General features: G+C 37.4%; 1 long non-coding RNA gene across 1 annotated transcript in view; it reads left to right on the forward strand.

Moving 5' to 3' along the window:
• The first annotated feature begins 550 nt into the window (after positions 1-550).
• LOC136014421 (uncharacterized) overlaps positions 551-12,945 on the forward strand; it is a 31,193-nt gene continuing 18,798 nt past the window's right edge. Inside the window, exon 1 of the long non-coding RNA XR_010612689.1 lies at positions 551-723. This is a non-coding gene — a long non-coding RNA (uncharacterized LOC136014421). The remainder of the gene's footprint in view (positions 724-12,945) is intronic.

Here is a 12,945-nt window from a genome sequence, read left to right on the forward strand (position 1 = left end):
AAGAAATTAGGAGATCAATTTTTTCCCACAGTAAATTCTTTCAGTTTTTCTCATAGAGGTTTCCTAAAAAATCTGCAAATGACCTAGTCTTTCACTTTTTTACCTAACCATTTATTGCTATTGCTAATAAACAAAACCAAAACAAATGGAGAACAAATGCATTTATTTTCACTGTTATACATATTGTAACATTTGCTTCTATTCTTTCTTTTGTCCACTTGCAAGAATGAAAATGATTATTTCTTACTTTATTCCCTATTCCTCTATCTGGAATGAAAAGTATGCCAAATATAACTCGGCTGTAATTCCATTGGACATAATGGAGTTCCAAAGGGTTTAAATGTTACTTGTGTGCACAACCTATAACCTCATTTTCAGCAGCACAGGAATAGAGGTTCTCTGTGCCTTTATTTAGAGCTGCAGCTTCCATTAAATTTAATTACTTCTCCCTGTGGCTGTAAATAGAAGGTGTCTCTTATTAAATTTAATTCCTTTTTCTGGCAGCTTGTGTGATAAAGGTGTGGCTACTAAATGAGGGTGTTTCCTAAATGGAAAGAGATTGAATCAAGGATTTATAGAAGATTCCTGTTTTATACTGAAACTGATAAATCTTACTGAAACGAGAACCAGAACTCTTACAAAATACACCAAAATTCTATGATTAAAAAAAGGAGTTATCTTCTAGACCTAAACTGCAAATGCAGGAAAGCCAAGAACAGGAAGGTAAACTAAAGTTGCACAATGAATGAAACTATTTATTGTAATTAAGAATGTTAAATCAGGTCTGGTTTGGATGTTAGGTCATCTGATGGTACAAAGGTAATGAAATAGTTAAAAGAAGCAGTATGTTTTCTTCTTCTATAAACTTTCTTGACTAACTTAAACATAAATCTGTGTATGCCTGTGGGCTTGTTCTCTTCAGCTGCTGCCACTGCAGAGAGTGAAGTAAGTTTTCTGTATTGATAATGGTGACATTGTTTTGCTTTTTTTTTTTTAATTTACTATGCTTATTTCCTTCCTTTCACTATTGTATTTGTTATCAGTCCTGTGTTTGAAATTGTCCCCTTCTGTAGCTGACCTAACTCTTGCTTGAGGAGGTTTCGGTAAAGTTTTCATTAGTCTTCTGGGGGAGGGAAAAAAGGCAATACCCTTAGAACTGTGCTGTGCTCACCTTTGCTGCTCATAATCTTCTTGTTCACCCACTGCACATTTTTATCACTTTATTTCCTGCACGGCTACAAATATGCATATTTATGAAGTACTCATCACCATGGTATCCAAGTGCACTTCAGTTTATTAAAAGGATTATATGACGTGATTGCTTGTAATAGCAAGGGATTGGATATGATGACGCAGGTTCCTTCCAGTCTCATTTTTCTATAAATTAAACAAATACTATTACATTTTGCTAAAAATAGGTATCATTTGAAAGGTCACTACATAACATTCAAAACAGCACTGCTTTTGTTGCAAAGTACATAGGGAAATGTTCAAGGACTCTGCATTTCAGCTTGCGGGTGGGTTTTCCTTAGCTGTGGTTAGGAAAACTCTATCTAAAGCAGTAAAGCGACTCGAAGAAAGGCTGAGCTTTATTCTCTCCAGGCCTGCTTGACACTGAAGCCTAGCTGTTTTGTCCTGGCTCAGACAGCCCTAGGGTGAGGGTAAAATGCTAAAGCATTTTTCTTCTGGACTATTTTGCCTGCAATGTTGGGACTCTAAAGCCTGGGCCTCTCCAAGGAGCCACTGTGAGCAGTCCTTTGTGCCTGGTAGCATGCCTTCAGAGGGAAAGTTTTGTAAAAGTAGGATGATAACTAGTGAAATTCATTTTAGTGACAAGTGTTTATTTAAAATGACAGACTACTTCTACAGGACATTGATGGAAAGAAAGGAGAGGGCAGAGGCTACATGGTTATCTGAGCAGGAGAACAGAAGTTCATGGCCTGAGCTGGGCAGAACAGGTCTGTCCCAATTCCTGTTGATTATTAATCATATTAATGTAGTCTTACACTGGAGCATTCTGAATCCTGATAGTATGCTTATTAGCTGTGTGCCACGCTAATATGGTTTGTATGGGCCCAGTTGAGTGCACTTGCATAGAGTCTATGTTTGATATGTCCCTGTAGGCAGGCTCCTGCAGAGGACAGGGCTGGTGTCAGTAGCCAAGATTATATGTCCAAAACTGAGGACAATAGGAAGTAGTGTAACATTCCATTTTAACATATGTGAAGACCATGGAGTAATTAGTTACATTTCTCTGAGATGCTATGTTTGTATGTGAAAATAAATAAACCTGCTGTATATAGACTATGCTGTGACTAGCTTTCCATGTAGTATGCATGTTCTACACCTGGCTTAGCTGAAGGGCTCTGAAATGACTCTCACAACAAAGGCTGATAGATAAATTCATAGATATCTATAACCTATCTGTGAATTTATCTTTTTTTTTTGGTGTGGTGTTTTTTCTTATTGCATTTTTTGTTTTTTCATTTTTCAGGGTTTGCGACGAAAGTAGTATGTTTTCAAAGGTAACCTTGTTAGCAAGTACGTCTAGATTGGTAGTGCAGAATAAACTTCTTGCTTTCTAGTGTGTACATGCACGGGCCAGGCACTGAAGAGGTTTTAATTTGTAAGGGGTTCTGTTTACATAGTAGCCAGTGACAGCAGAATTATAGTTCTGCTGATCCAAATAGACACTTATTGAACTGAATTTAAAATAGTAAATCATTATAACCATTCTAAGAGGAAGACTCTGTGTCTGTTGTGATAAAAGACTTATTATATTCTCAATGCGTTTAAAAATTGATATGAGAGTTAAACAAAATATATCAAGTAACATAATTTTAGTAATTATTGCTGCTTGCAATGCTTGTTAAAAGCTGCCACCTCACTTCTAGCCTTGTGAAATTTAGCTTCCTAACATGAAGCAGTAGGAACAGAATCTTACCATGACATTTCAGCTAAACATACTTCCTGTATGGTGCATCAGTGCAGGGATTGTACTGCATATAGTACATACAAATGCCTTTTTTTCTGAGACTTCAGCTTTGTTCATTTTAAAATACAGCTCTGGTGGAACCAGCAGGAGATGTTAAAACCTAACTTTTCTAACTAACTCAAGTACCCCAGTCCTTGGCCATATTTCTTTAAGGTGTAAAATTTTTGAAGCAACATGCAAAATACAGCCTTGAAGGGCTTGTGTTTACTAGGAACATGATTTCAGCTTGGATACTATGTCCAAGTTAACTTTAGATGTAGCTGTCTTAGGTATGGCAAGTAGTGAAGCTGCCTTGACATGTGTTTGCTGAGCAGGCAGTGTTTGATCTGCTCAAATTGATAGTGCAGCTATTTCATTTGTGATCCAACCAGTTAGTCAAGAGCACTATTTCTAGCCAAGTATGCTTTTGTAGAAGCCTGTTACCTACACAGGCTTATGCATTGACTTTCAAATCTGTGGTCAGGACTCAGACCAAGATTTTACTACAAAGGCAAAATAATTGGCTTGCTGTATTCCCACTAGAACCTGTAAGGAGAGGAGTTGCCTGTTGGGACATTTTTCACTTGCTTATTTCTGTAAGACACTGGAAATTTAAAGGCATTTTAAAATGGGAAAATGTACACTTAATCGCTTAAAGTGGTCCTGCCATAAACAAAAAACAGCTCTAAATATTTGCTAAGCTGTGGGTGTGGGCAGTAATTTTTTGGCTGTTAATGTGTTAGACCATTGTGAATATGGTATGATCACTAGTTTACTAACAGATGGACATCCTTTTAAAGCCAAGCTGTTACATATTTTCACCATTTTACTTTGGATGGAAACCAGCTTTTTTACCTTATGTTGTGCTTTTTATTGCTTATGTCAGAGGACAAAATCACTTCCAAAACGTGCTTCTAAAAATAGGGAACATTTCTGTAATCTGTTTGCACTTTTTCACCAGAGCAATGCTTTCTCTGAATACTCCCCTGCTAGAGCTACGTCTGACCTCAGGGCCTCATTTTCTCCCCCATCTTGTACCTAAATCAGTGGAACGCTGTTCAGTTGATTGAAGTCCAGGTACAACAGACTTAGGAGATGTCATGGCAGATGCCAGGCCTAGGGATATTTTGTCAGTCTATTCTCTTTGTTTAAGTATTCCACCATTTGTTGGTTTTGCCATCTGTCATTCTTTGTCTGGTGTCTCCCTTTGTTCTCATTGACTGTGTGGTGGGTCCTGCTGCCTATGTTTAAATCATAGCTCCTGGACCAAGATCTGACCTAACATCCAACACCATTTTTATTGAGAGCTCTAAATGTAAATTTAGAGTTTCAGTAATATACAGTGTGCTCTGGACATAGATGTCAGTATGCATATTGATGGATGTTTTTACTGGCTTCTTAGTCAAAGGATTGCTTCTCTGAATAGATACAATACACTACCCAGTGTATTTTAATTTGAATAATACTGTGAATTTATATGCAACTTCTTTATTGGTTCCAAGAGCTGTTGCCAAAGACTCCTTAATGCTTAAATTGAAACTCTGGAAGTTTCAAACAGAAGAATAGCAGAGGGAGAAGTAACTATCAAAGAATGGGTTTAGGTCTTCTCTTCATTTTTTTATTTTTTTTTTAGTCCAAAAAGCAAACTCTAATTTTTTTATTTTTATTTTTTTTTTTTTTACTAAAAAACAAGAAATTAATTGGAAGAGGAAAGCAGTGTAGTTAAAGAAACAGTCTGACCTAATTAAATTGAGAGAATTAGGTGACATCTTAGAGGCAAATCTTATATAAACTGTGAGCCAAAGCTTTTAACTTCTCAAGTCTGGTCCTAGTTGCAGAAGAGGAAGTAAGAAGAGTAGGAAGACTGACTTGGCAAAGTCATTAACTCTCTGCTGGCATCAAAGGGTAAAAAGTATGTGAAGAGTATAAACTAAGTCAAATTATTAAGGCTGTATGTAAGGAAATTGTGAAAAAAAAGTTAAAAAAAAAAAAAAGCATAAGGCAACTAGCAGGTGAGAAAATAAAGGAAATAGTTATATAACTATATTATCAGAAAAAGGAATTTTGAGGAAAATCTGTTCCTTTACACTGATGATCAATGATGCTGAAAACCTGCAGTGTTTCATGGTTGTTTTTTCTATTTTTTTTTTTTTTAAAGCAACAAAATTTGTTATGAGAAGTGACTTGGTATAATTATTACCACAAAGAGTTGAAAGAACTTGCTCAAGAATACAGTACAATGTGGATAGGTGAAGTAGATAATTTCATATCAAATCTTTGACAAGCTTCATCATAGGCTAGTTACAAAAAGAATGATGTCACTTAGTGGTTATTTTGTGAAGGATACCTGACAGAAAAATTAACAGATTTAGCATGTTATCTTTAGCATGTCAGGGAATTGTAGATCAGCCAGCTAAACTTCAGTTTCTAGAAAAAAACTTTGGAACAAATAACCAGGGAAGGTTTTGTAAGCACTTGTAAGGTAAAAAAATTAATAGCAATCTACCTTTTTCAAAACTGAATTGAACTATCTTAGCTGTTTCTTTTTGTAGCAGGATAACAGTTTTTGTGGACTGTTACTCCTAGGATTGTCACCTGGGTTTAAATAGGAATTTTGTGAAATAAGTTGAAAAGTTGGGCTAGTCACCCTAGTAATGACTGTCAGCCTGCCTGACTTCCCAACTATTGAAAATTCCTGTCTTTATTGCGCTGCCACTTTTCATGGGGTCTCATTAATGTAAGTTCCCTTCCAAGGTTACAGAAAATGGAGTTTTGAAACCAAATTTACTTTTTAGCAGACATTCTAGCCAACCTCTGGGTGAGGGTTGTAAATTAAGAAACTTTTAAAAAATGTTAAAAAAAAATTGCAAGAGAATATAAAATAATTTTAAATCTTTTCTCCATTGTGAAGCACAATGGAGGCATTCTGAAAGGTCTTTAAAATGCTTGTTATTATATGAAATTTAAATGTGGGATAATGGGTACAAAGAGATTTAGATTATTTCTGTTTTCTCCACTTGAGCGTGGTTTACTCGAGTAACTGAAGGGGAGCAGAAAAATCCAACTGCTCCTGAGGGGTGGGGTGCAGGAGCTCATTTGGGGGATAACGCAACCAGAAGGGTAGGGGCCCTAACAACCACGACCCAGACCCATGCAAGCAAGGCTACCAGAGCAGACCCAAAAACCATGGCCACATTCGGCCAAGAGCCCAGTTCAGCAGGCAGGTTCATGGTGATAAGACAGGGAGATCAGACTGCAGGTCCAGATCGGACCCAGTGAGGAAACAGCCACAACAGATCCCTAAGGCTGTTTAGTGCCCTCGGGGGGCTTGAGCCAGACTTTGGTGTTCCCAGACAATTGTAAAGGTTTTGAGTAAGAAAAAGTGTGCAAAGGCTACTGAGAGAAATGCCTTTTGTCTATGTGTACTTTTATATAAGACTTCAAGGCATTTTTGAAATAGGTTTTAGATTTCTTTTTCTTTCTCACCTTACCTGTCATGCTAATGTAACTTTTCTGTGCTGTGATTAGAGTTATAGCCAACAGTGACTGGTGAAACTGAAAATATTCAAAAATTCAGACTTAATATTCATAATTTCCCAAGGCTCAGCAGTTGTCTGAAGCTGTAATGGATGGTTTACTACTGCTCTCCTGCTGCAGTTGGCTCATCAGTATTTTGTATCATTTAAATTGAATTTGCACTTGCCTAAGCCAGAAGTGTTTGCAGATTCAGTGCTGAATGGGCAGGAAGGATTAAGCTCCTCTACTAAATATATGTCTACTGTAACTATGCATCTGACATTTGGGATAAGAGCAAGTAATATATTTTGAGCCTGCAAATCTTATCAAACAGCTGAGGCACCTTCTCCCAGGCACAAAGATTCTCTTTGTTTAACATTTCCAGTTTTCTTCTACTCAGAAAATTCTCTGAACAGAGACTAGAAAGGTGTGTACACTGATTATCAAAACAATACAAAGCAATAATAACATTTTACTGGATTAAAAGTAAAAAAAAAAAAAATCAGATTGGCAAAATAAGACAGTTTAATTCACTTTAGAACATAAGTTTTTTTTTTTGTAAATTAATTCATCCTTCCTCGGGATCATTAAAGAGGGCAAAGAACTTTAAAAGAGAAGGAATAAGCTACTTAGAGAATTTTTTTTTATACTAAGATGTATATATTTTGTCATTTGTAACGGGTATTTCCATTGCTCTGGGAACCTCCAGAACTGGTTGATGTTTTGGAAAGTACCCTCGAGGCATCTTGCTGGCCAGCAAAACAAATGGTGGGTTTTGCCTATAAATCCTTGAAGACTTTTCCCTCATTGTTGCCAGCTAATTGTTCTTCCACACAGAAGTCCTTTCATAACCACTATATAGGATTTAGCCCTTAGTAGTCCTCTTTCAGGCAAATAGAGTTAAACAGGTCAGTCTGCAAGTCACTCATTTTCTAGACTAATGGTTGCGGTCTCCCAGGGGAGAAACATGTGATTTAGAAACATTTTAAGAACTGTTCTTTCATCTTTTTCAGCTGACAAAAATGTGCCACAAGTCAGCCTTGCCACATCTCTGTTTCAAACTTTTATTACCAGTTCTGTCTTATATCAGTATTTAGTAGCTAAACTAATAGATTTATCAAGTTTCACTGCTAAAAGGACTTAAAAGCTTTCACTGACCAACACAGGCATTTTAGACTCTTAAGCGGATTGAGCTCTACTGCTATCACAGCATCCTGGAAAATGCATTATTTATAATTATTGCTTTGAGTTCTAGTTTACTGTAATATTTTGTGTATTATTGTTTGGTTTGGAACTATATAATCTTTAAGGCTCCTTCCAACCTGAACTGTTTTATGTTTCTATGCTAATATATTTTATACAAGATATATGTTTACAGTAAATAGCCTGAAAAACTTTACATATGCTTACTTATAAATTTGTTAAAAAAATTTTCAGTAAAACATTTTTAAGCATTTGGGAATCTAAAACTGACATTCAGCATGAACTGGACTTAATTGAACTATATGTATTTGAGGAAAAATACTGCTTAATTGGAACAAGTGTTTTTATAGGAAAGGTTTATCAAATGGAAAAATACAGGCTAGAAAAAGTGCTAAGATTCTAGAGAAGGCTGGCAATTCACAAGATTAATTCAAGCCAATTGCTGTTGCTCACACACTCCTCGTGCCCTAAATTTCCCTGCTCCCCCCAGTCACTACTACTCGGTATAAAGAGATGTGTAGCTGTACACCCCTTCCAAGCGAAATTCAGTGGGCTTTAATGTTGTCCCTAGTATCTGACCTTACAGTTAAGAAGACATCTTAAGCATCATTTTTTTCACAGTCTCTACAGATATTTGAATCTGTTTGTGATGTTTCATAAATGTATTTTTGAGTACAAGATATGAAGAAACACATGAACAGAATGGGAATTTCAGCAATTTTTGATAATATTTTTACTTTCTTGAAGTAAAATACAGGAGTTGATGTTGCTTTAGAAAAAGACCAATGAACTTCCTTGTTCTAGTTCATCCCTTTTGTTGGAAGTTTTGGGAGATCTGTCTGTTAGAGTATCAGTGTCTCCTCCACTTCGCTAGGTTATTAGTGCAGACAGCTTACTCCCTTAAAGTTTTAGTGACTGAAAACAAGTGAAGGACAACAGCTGACTCTGCTCTTCTGTTATTCACCAAACTCTTTATCAGGTGTTACTTGGATAACTTTCCCTAAGGTCATAACAAACATAGTCAGGTAATGTGGTTGTGCATGTGACCCCATCCTTCAGAAATCTGGCTTTGGTAGTAATTGGCTTGTTGTCTATGCTAAATATTTTTCAGTGGTAGAGTGCTGAAATAAACTGTCCTCTTCTGTTAGTTCTTATCTACTACTCCTGAGTAGTGTGCAACTTGGAAAATGAAAATATACAGGCAAAGGCAAGTAATCAAATAAAAATTTGCATTCTGGCACAGGCTTATTCAGAAATCATAATCTTACAGAGAAGTCCAGAATTGTACAGTCAAGTTCTCTAAATAATCAGTTATGTATGCAATCAGAAACAAGTCTGCATCGCTTTCAATAAAGGAATGGAAATCCACAGGGGGAACAGGTGTGTAAATGTCATGGACCATTAAAAATTATCACAGGTGCATTATGAAGCAGGTGGAGAAGCCGCTCAAGCTCATCCACCAAAGACTGCAGTTTGTTGTTACATAGTATAGAATATGGCAACACTTTTGCAAAATAGCTTTCTCTTAAGTAATACTTTCACTGCTGGATGTGCCTGAATTTTTTCCTTAATAACACTAATATTTCAATTGGCCAAGCATTTTTTTCTCAGTCCATTCTATATTAACATGTATTGTGTAGCTTAAGCCTATGAAATATCAGTTAATACGAACACAGAATGGTTTGCGTTGGAAAGGACCTTAAGATCATCTAGTTCCAAACCCCCAGCCATAGGCAGGGACACCTCACACTAGAACATGTTGCCCAAGGCTCTGTTGACTTGGGAAACCAAGGCATATTCCTCTTCACTGGTGTGGGTAAGGGGTAGGTTAGAGAAGCAGCAAGGACTACCTGTGGCATAGTTGACCACTGGTTTCAAATGGATAATGGGAAGTAAAAGACTAATCCCCTTGTTTTCAGAGCTGAGTTTGTAGCTCCTCTAGCTCCATCACTGAATTACTACAGTCCTGCAGATCAATGAAGAGTGCCCAACCCTCACCCAAAACCAGCAGGCAGGTAGGGTGTATTACCTCCTCCACCTCCAGCCCTCTCTGGCTGCCCAGCAGCAGGAAAGGTGCTGCACTGGAGGCCAGATCCACAGGGTGAGATGAATAAAGGCCATGTTATCCGGGTGCCAGGCAGGGTGCAAGGCAGCAGGAGTCCTGCTTGGCTGTGCAGGGGACCTAATATCTAACCAACAGGTCTGACTTTTCTTTAGAGATGCATCTCTGAACCTAGCCATAGCTTCCTATATGGCAATTCAGCTGTTAGGCATAATTCTTCCAGCTCTTTTGGATGTTAGTGGATGGTTTCCTTGCAGCTCAGTGGTTAATAGTGTAGAATGGGAAATGTGAGCCCTTTGTTTGACAGTAGCTAAGAAGGAAAAGCAAAATATGAAAGTCTCCTGTATGCCCTGCTAAATGAGATCCAGCAGATATACAGCAGAAGTTTTATTAGTTGCAATAGCAAACACACAAGTTCTTGTTGCTTTTTGAGTATCTATGTAGAAATAAGGTGTTAAAGTAGAAGCACTTGGAAAAGTGCAATTTATAGTTTTATTTAAATGTGACTTTAGGAATCCTAGCTGTTAGTATTTTAAGTACTTTTTCTACAAAATAGCTTGGACTGATTCCTTCTTCTGCTTCAAATTGGCCTAATTCCATAGGAAACGAAGAGCTGGATTAACATTAGCAGCAGTGAAGACCAGCTGCAGACTTGCAGCAGTACAATGCAACATAAGTCTGGAGAGGAAATACCCAGTTTAAATATCCTTAACATAATGAGACAATCTGTGGGATTTTCTTAACTATTGCTGGGTCACTGAAAGTTCATTTGTGTATTCACAGTTACTTCATAGTGACTAACATTCTCCTATTTTTTGACATAAAGGAGAAATTGATGGTTGGCCTAATTAGACAATGAACATGAATATGTTCCAAGATACCTGTATCTCCTCTAGATGCCTAGATGCTGACTTGTTTGAGGAGTAATACAGTAAGTATGGTGGCAGTGCTTTCTGTATCAATTGCAGCATTGTGTTAAACACCGTCTTAGTCTGGCTTTTTACATGGTGTGTAGCCATAGTGATTGCATAGCACTAAAGGAGTAAACGTGGAGCTATATTTTGTTCCACTCAAAAAAAGAAAAAAAAAAAAAAAACCCAAAACAACCTGACAGAAAATACCAAGTTAAGAGCAAAACAAAGCTATAACAGTTTTAATCAGAAATGTTCAGCTGAAAACTTTCCTTAACAAGAAGTATTTGTGTTGTCAAATGTAATTAGCTCTCAACTTGTCTCTTGGGCCAAGTTCCTTCCCTGGGATTGTCTGCACTGTGGCTGTTGTGGTTTGCTCTTGAGACCTCTTGGTCTAAATCAAGCAATATTTCTCAGAGAAACTCAAGTGTGCTTCTGGAGGATTGTCCACTTCAAGGACCACTCCCATCAGGGCAGCATGGAAAAGCCTGAACTGGATTTGAACCCAGCCCCATTGCCCTAACTCTGTGAGCTTTGTGCTCTGAAACACCCACATGCGCATTCATTGCCAGCCTCAGGTCATTCATTGCCAGCCTGTGTTGTGTCTTCAGCGTGGCATTATAAAAACTTCCTCTGCTAGGTGTTGGCACAGACTTAGGTAGCTATTTCAGGCCATTGAATGAGTACTTGGGAGCTTTTGTGAAGCAAGACTGTCAGACAGTTGGGAATTATTGCACTCTGGTTGAAAATTATTTTTATTTTTATTATTTTTGGCTGCTATTTTAAGATACATATGGAGGGGTTTTGTGGTGGTTTGGGTTTGTTTTTTTTTTTTTGTGTGGAGGCAGGTAATTTTCATGATCTTTTCTGGAAGAGAAGATTTCATCCTGGTTCGTAGCTGTAGGAGTTTAATTGATTATTCAGGAAAATGACATTTTCTGAGTAAGTTTTTGTTAACAGTGATTATGGCTGCATAAAAATGTTTCATATTCTTAAATGCCATTTTTTTGACATGTTTAAATTAACTGTTCTGTTGTTCCAATTAAATTTAACTGTCAGAGGTCCTGATCATTGGGTGTGGTTGCCACTAATTGCGTTAATGTAGCATTCCAGACCACTCCAGTTCATAGTCATCCTGACGGATTTAGAGAATGCTGCAAACAACAAATCTCTGAATTTAGTCTCTACAGAATATGAACAGAATAGTGCTCAATACTGCAATCATACCTTTCTGTTGAGCAGATGGAATGCTGCTCTGAACTGCTGGTGCCATTTAATTTTTTATATACGTATAGTATTTATTTATTTAAAGGGTAGTAATTTCATAGTGTAAATGCTGATAGTTGTAGAGTTAAAGCCCTGGTCCTGGCATATGCATCATGTCAGTGATATTTATTTCTGACAGAAGGAAACAGTAAAGATTTTTTTTCCCATGATCATGGCTAACCAGCTATTCAGAAACCAAAGGCTGTGAGCTGTGAACACAAAGGCTGCAGTCTGTCTTAGTGATTGGAGGATGGACACTCTCTCTGTAGTGGTGTGAAATTCCTTGAAGTGCTTCTCTCTCCTCAGCAGCATCACTTCAGACTTGGAAAGAGAAGTCTGCCTCAGCCAGATACTCCTCATCCATATTCAGGCACTGAGAGCTCTGTATTGTCCTGTGCTGAAAAATCAATACTGTGAATACTCTGTGTGCTGAGCCTATTTGATCTCTATGGTTGTCATGGCTACACTTCAAGGTATTGATTCATCCACAGGGATCTCAGGGTTGGATGGTCCCTGTATTGAGGCAGAAATCTTTTGTCCTGTGAAATCTAAGCACATTCTACAATGCACCCAGTTTCACATATACTTAGACCACCAAAGTGGTTTTTTACTTTTTTAATCTTCTAGGGGTGAGGGTGGAAGGAGCCATTTCTCAAATACCTCCCACAAATTCCAGCAGATTCTATTACCAAAGATATTGCAGACATGATAAAATGTATAGTGAAAATTATATGGATGAAATGAAAGACACTCAAAATAGTGCTGGTTTGCTTCAGTGAACACAGTGACTCATGTAGACTGGGTGTATCCTCAGTAGCTGTTTCTTGGATCCTTTTGTTCATGTATTGAGTCTATTATGGTCAACTTAATAAAGTAAATCAGTTGGAAAAGATTGTGATTGGAAAGGATTGTAATTTGCATTAGAGCTGTGTATTAGAAACTGCTGTTTCATACTCTTTATTCATAGTTTACTTTTTTTGTAGATGCATATATATATATACACCCCTAAATGT

This window comes from Lathamus discolor, chromosome 5 (genome assembly GCF_037157495.1).
Source record: "Lathamus discolor isolate bLatDis1 chromosome 5, bLatDis1.hap1, whole genome shotgun sequence".
Classification (NCBI taxonomy): Eukaryota; Metazoa; Chordata; class Aves; order Psittaciformes; family Psittacidae; genus Lathamus; species Lathamus discolor.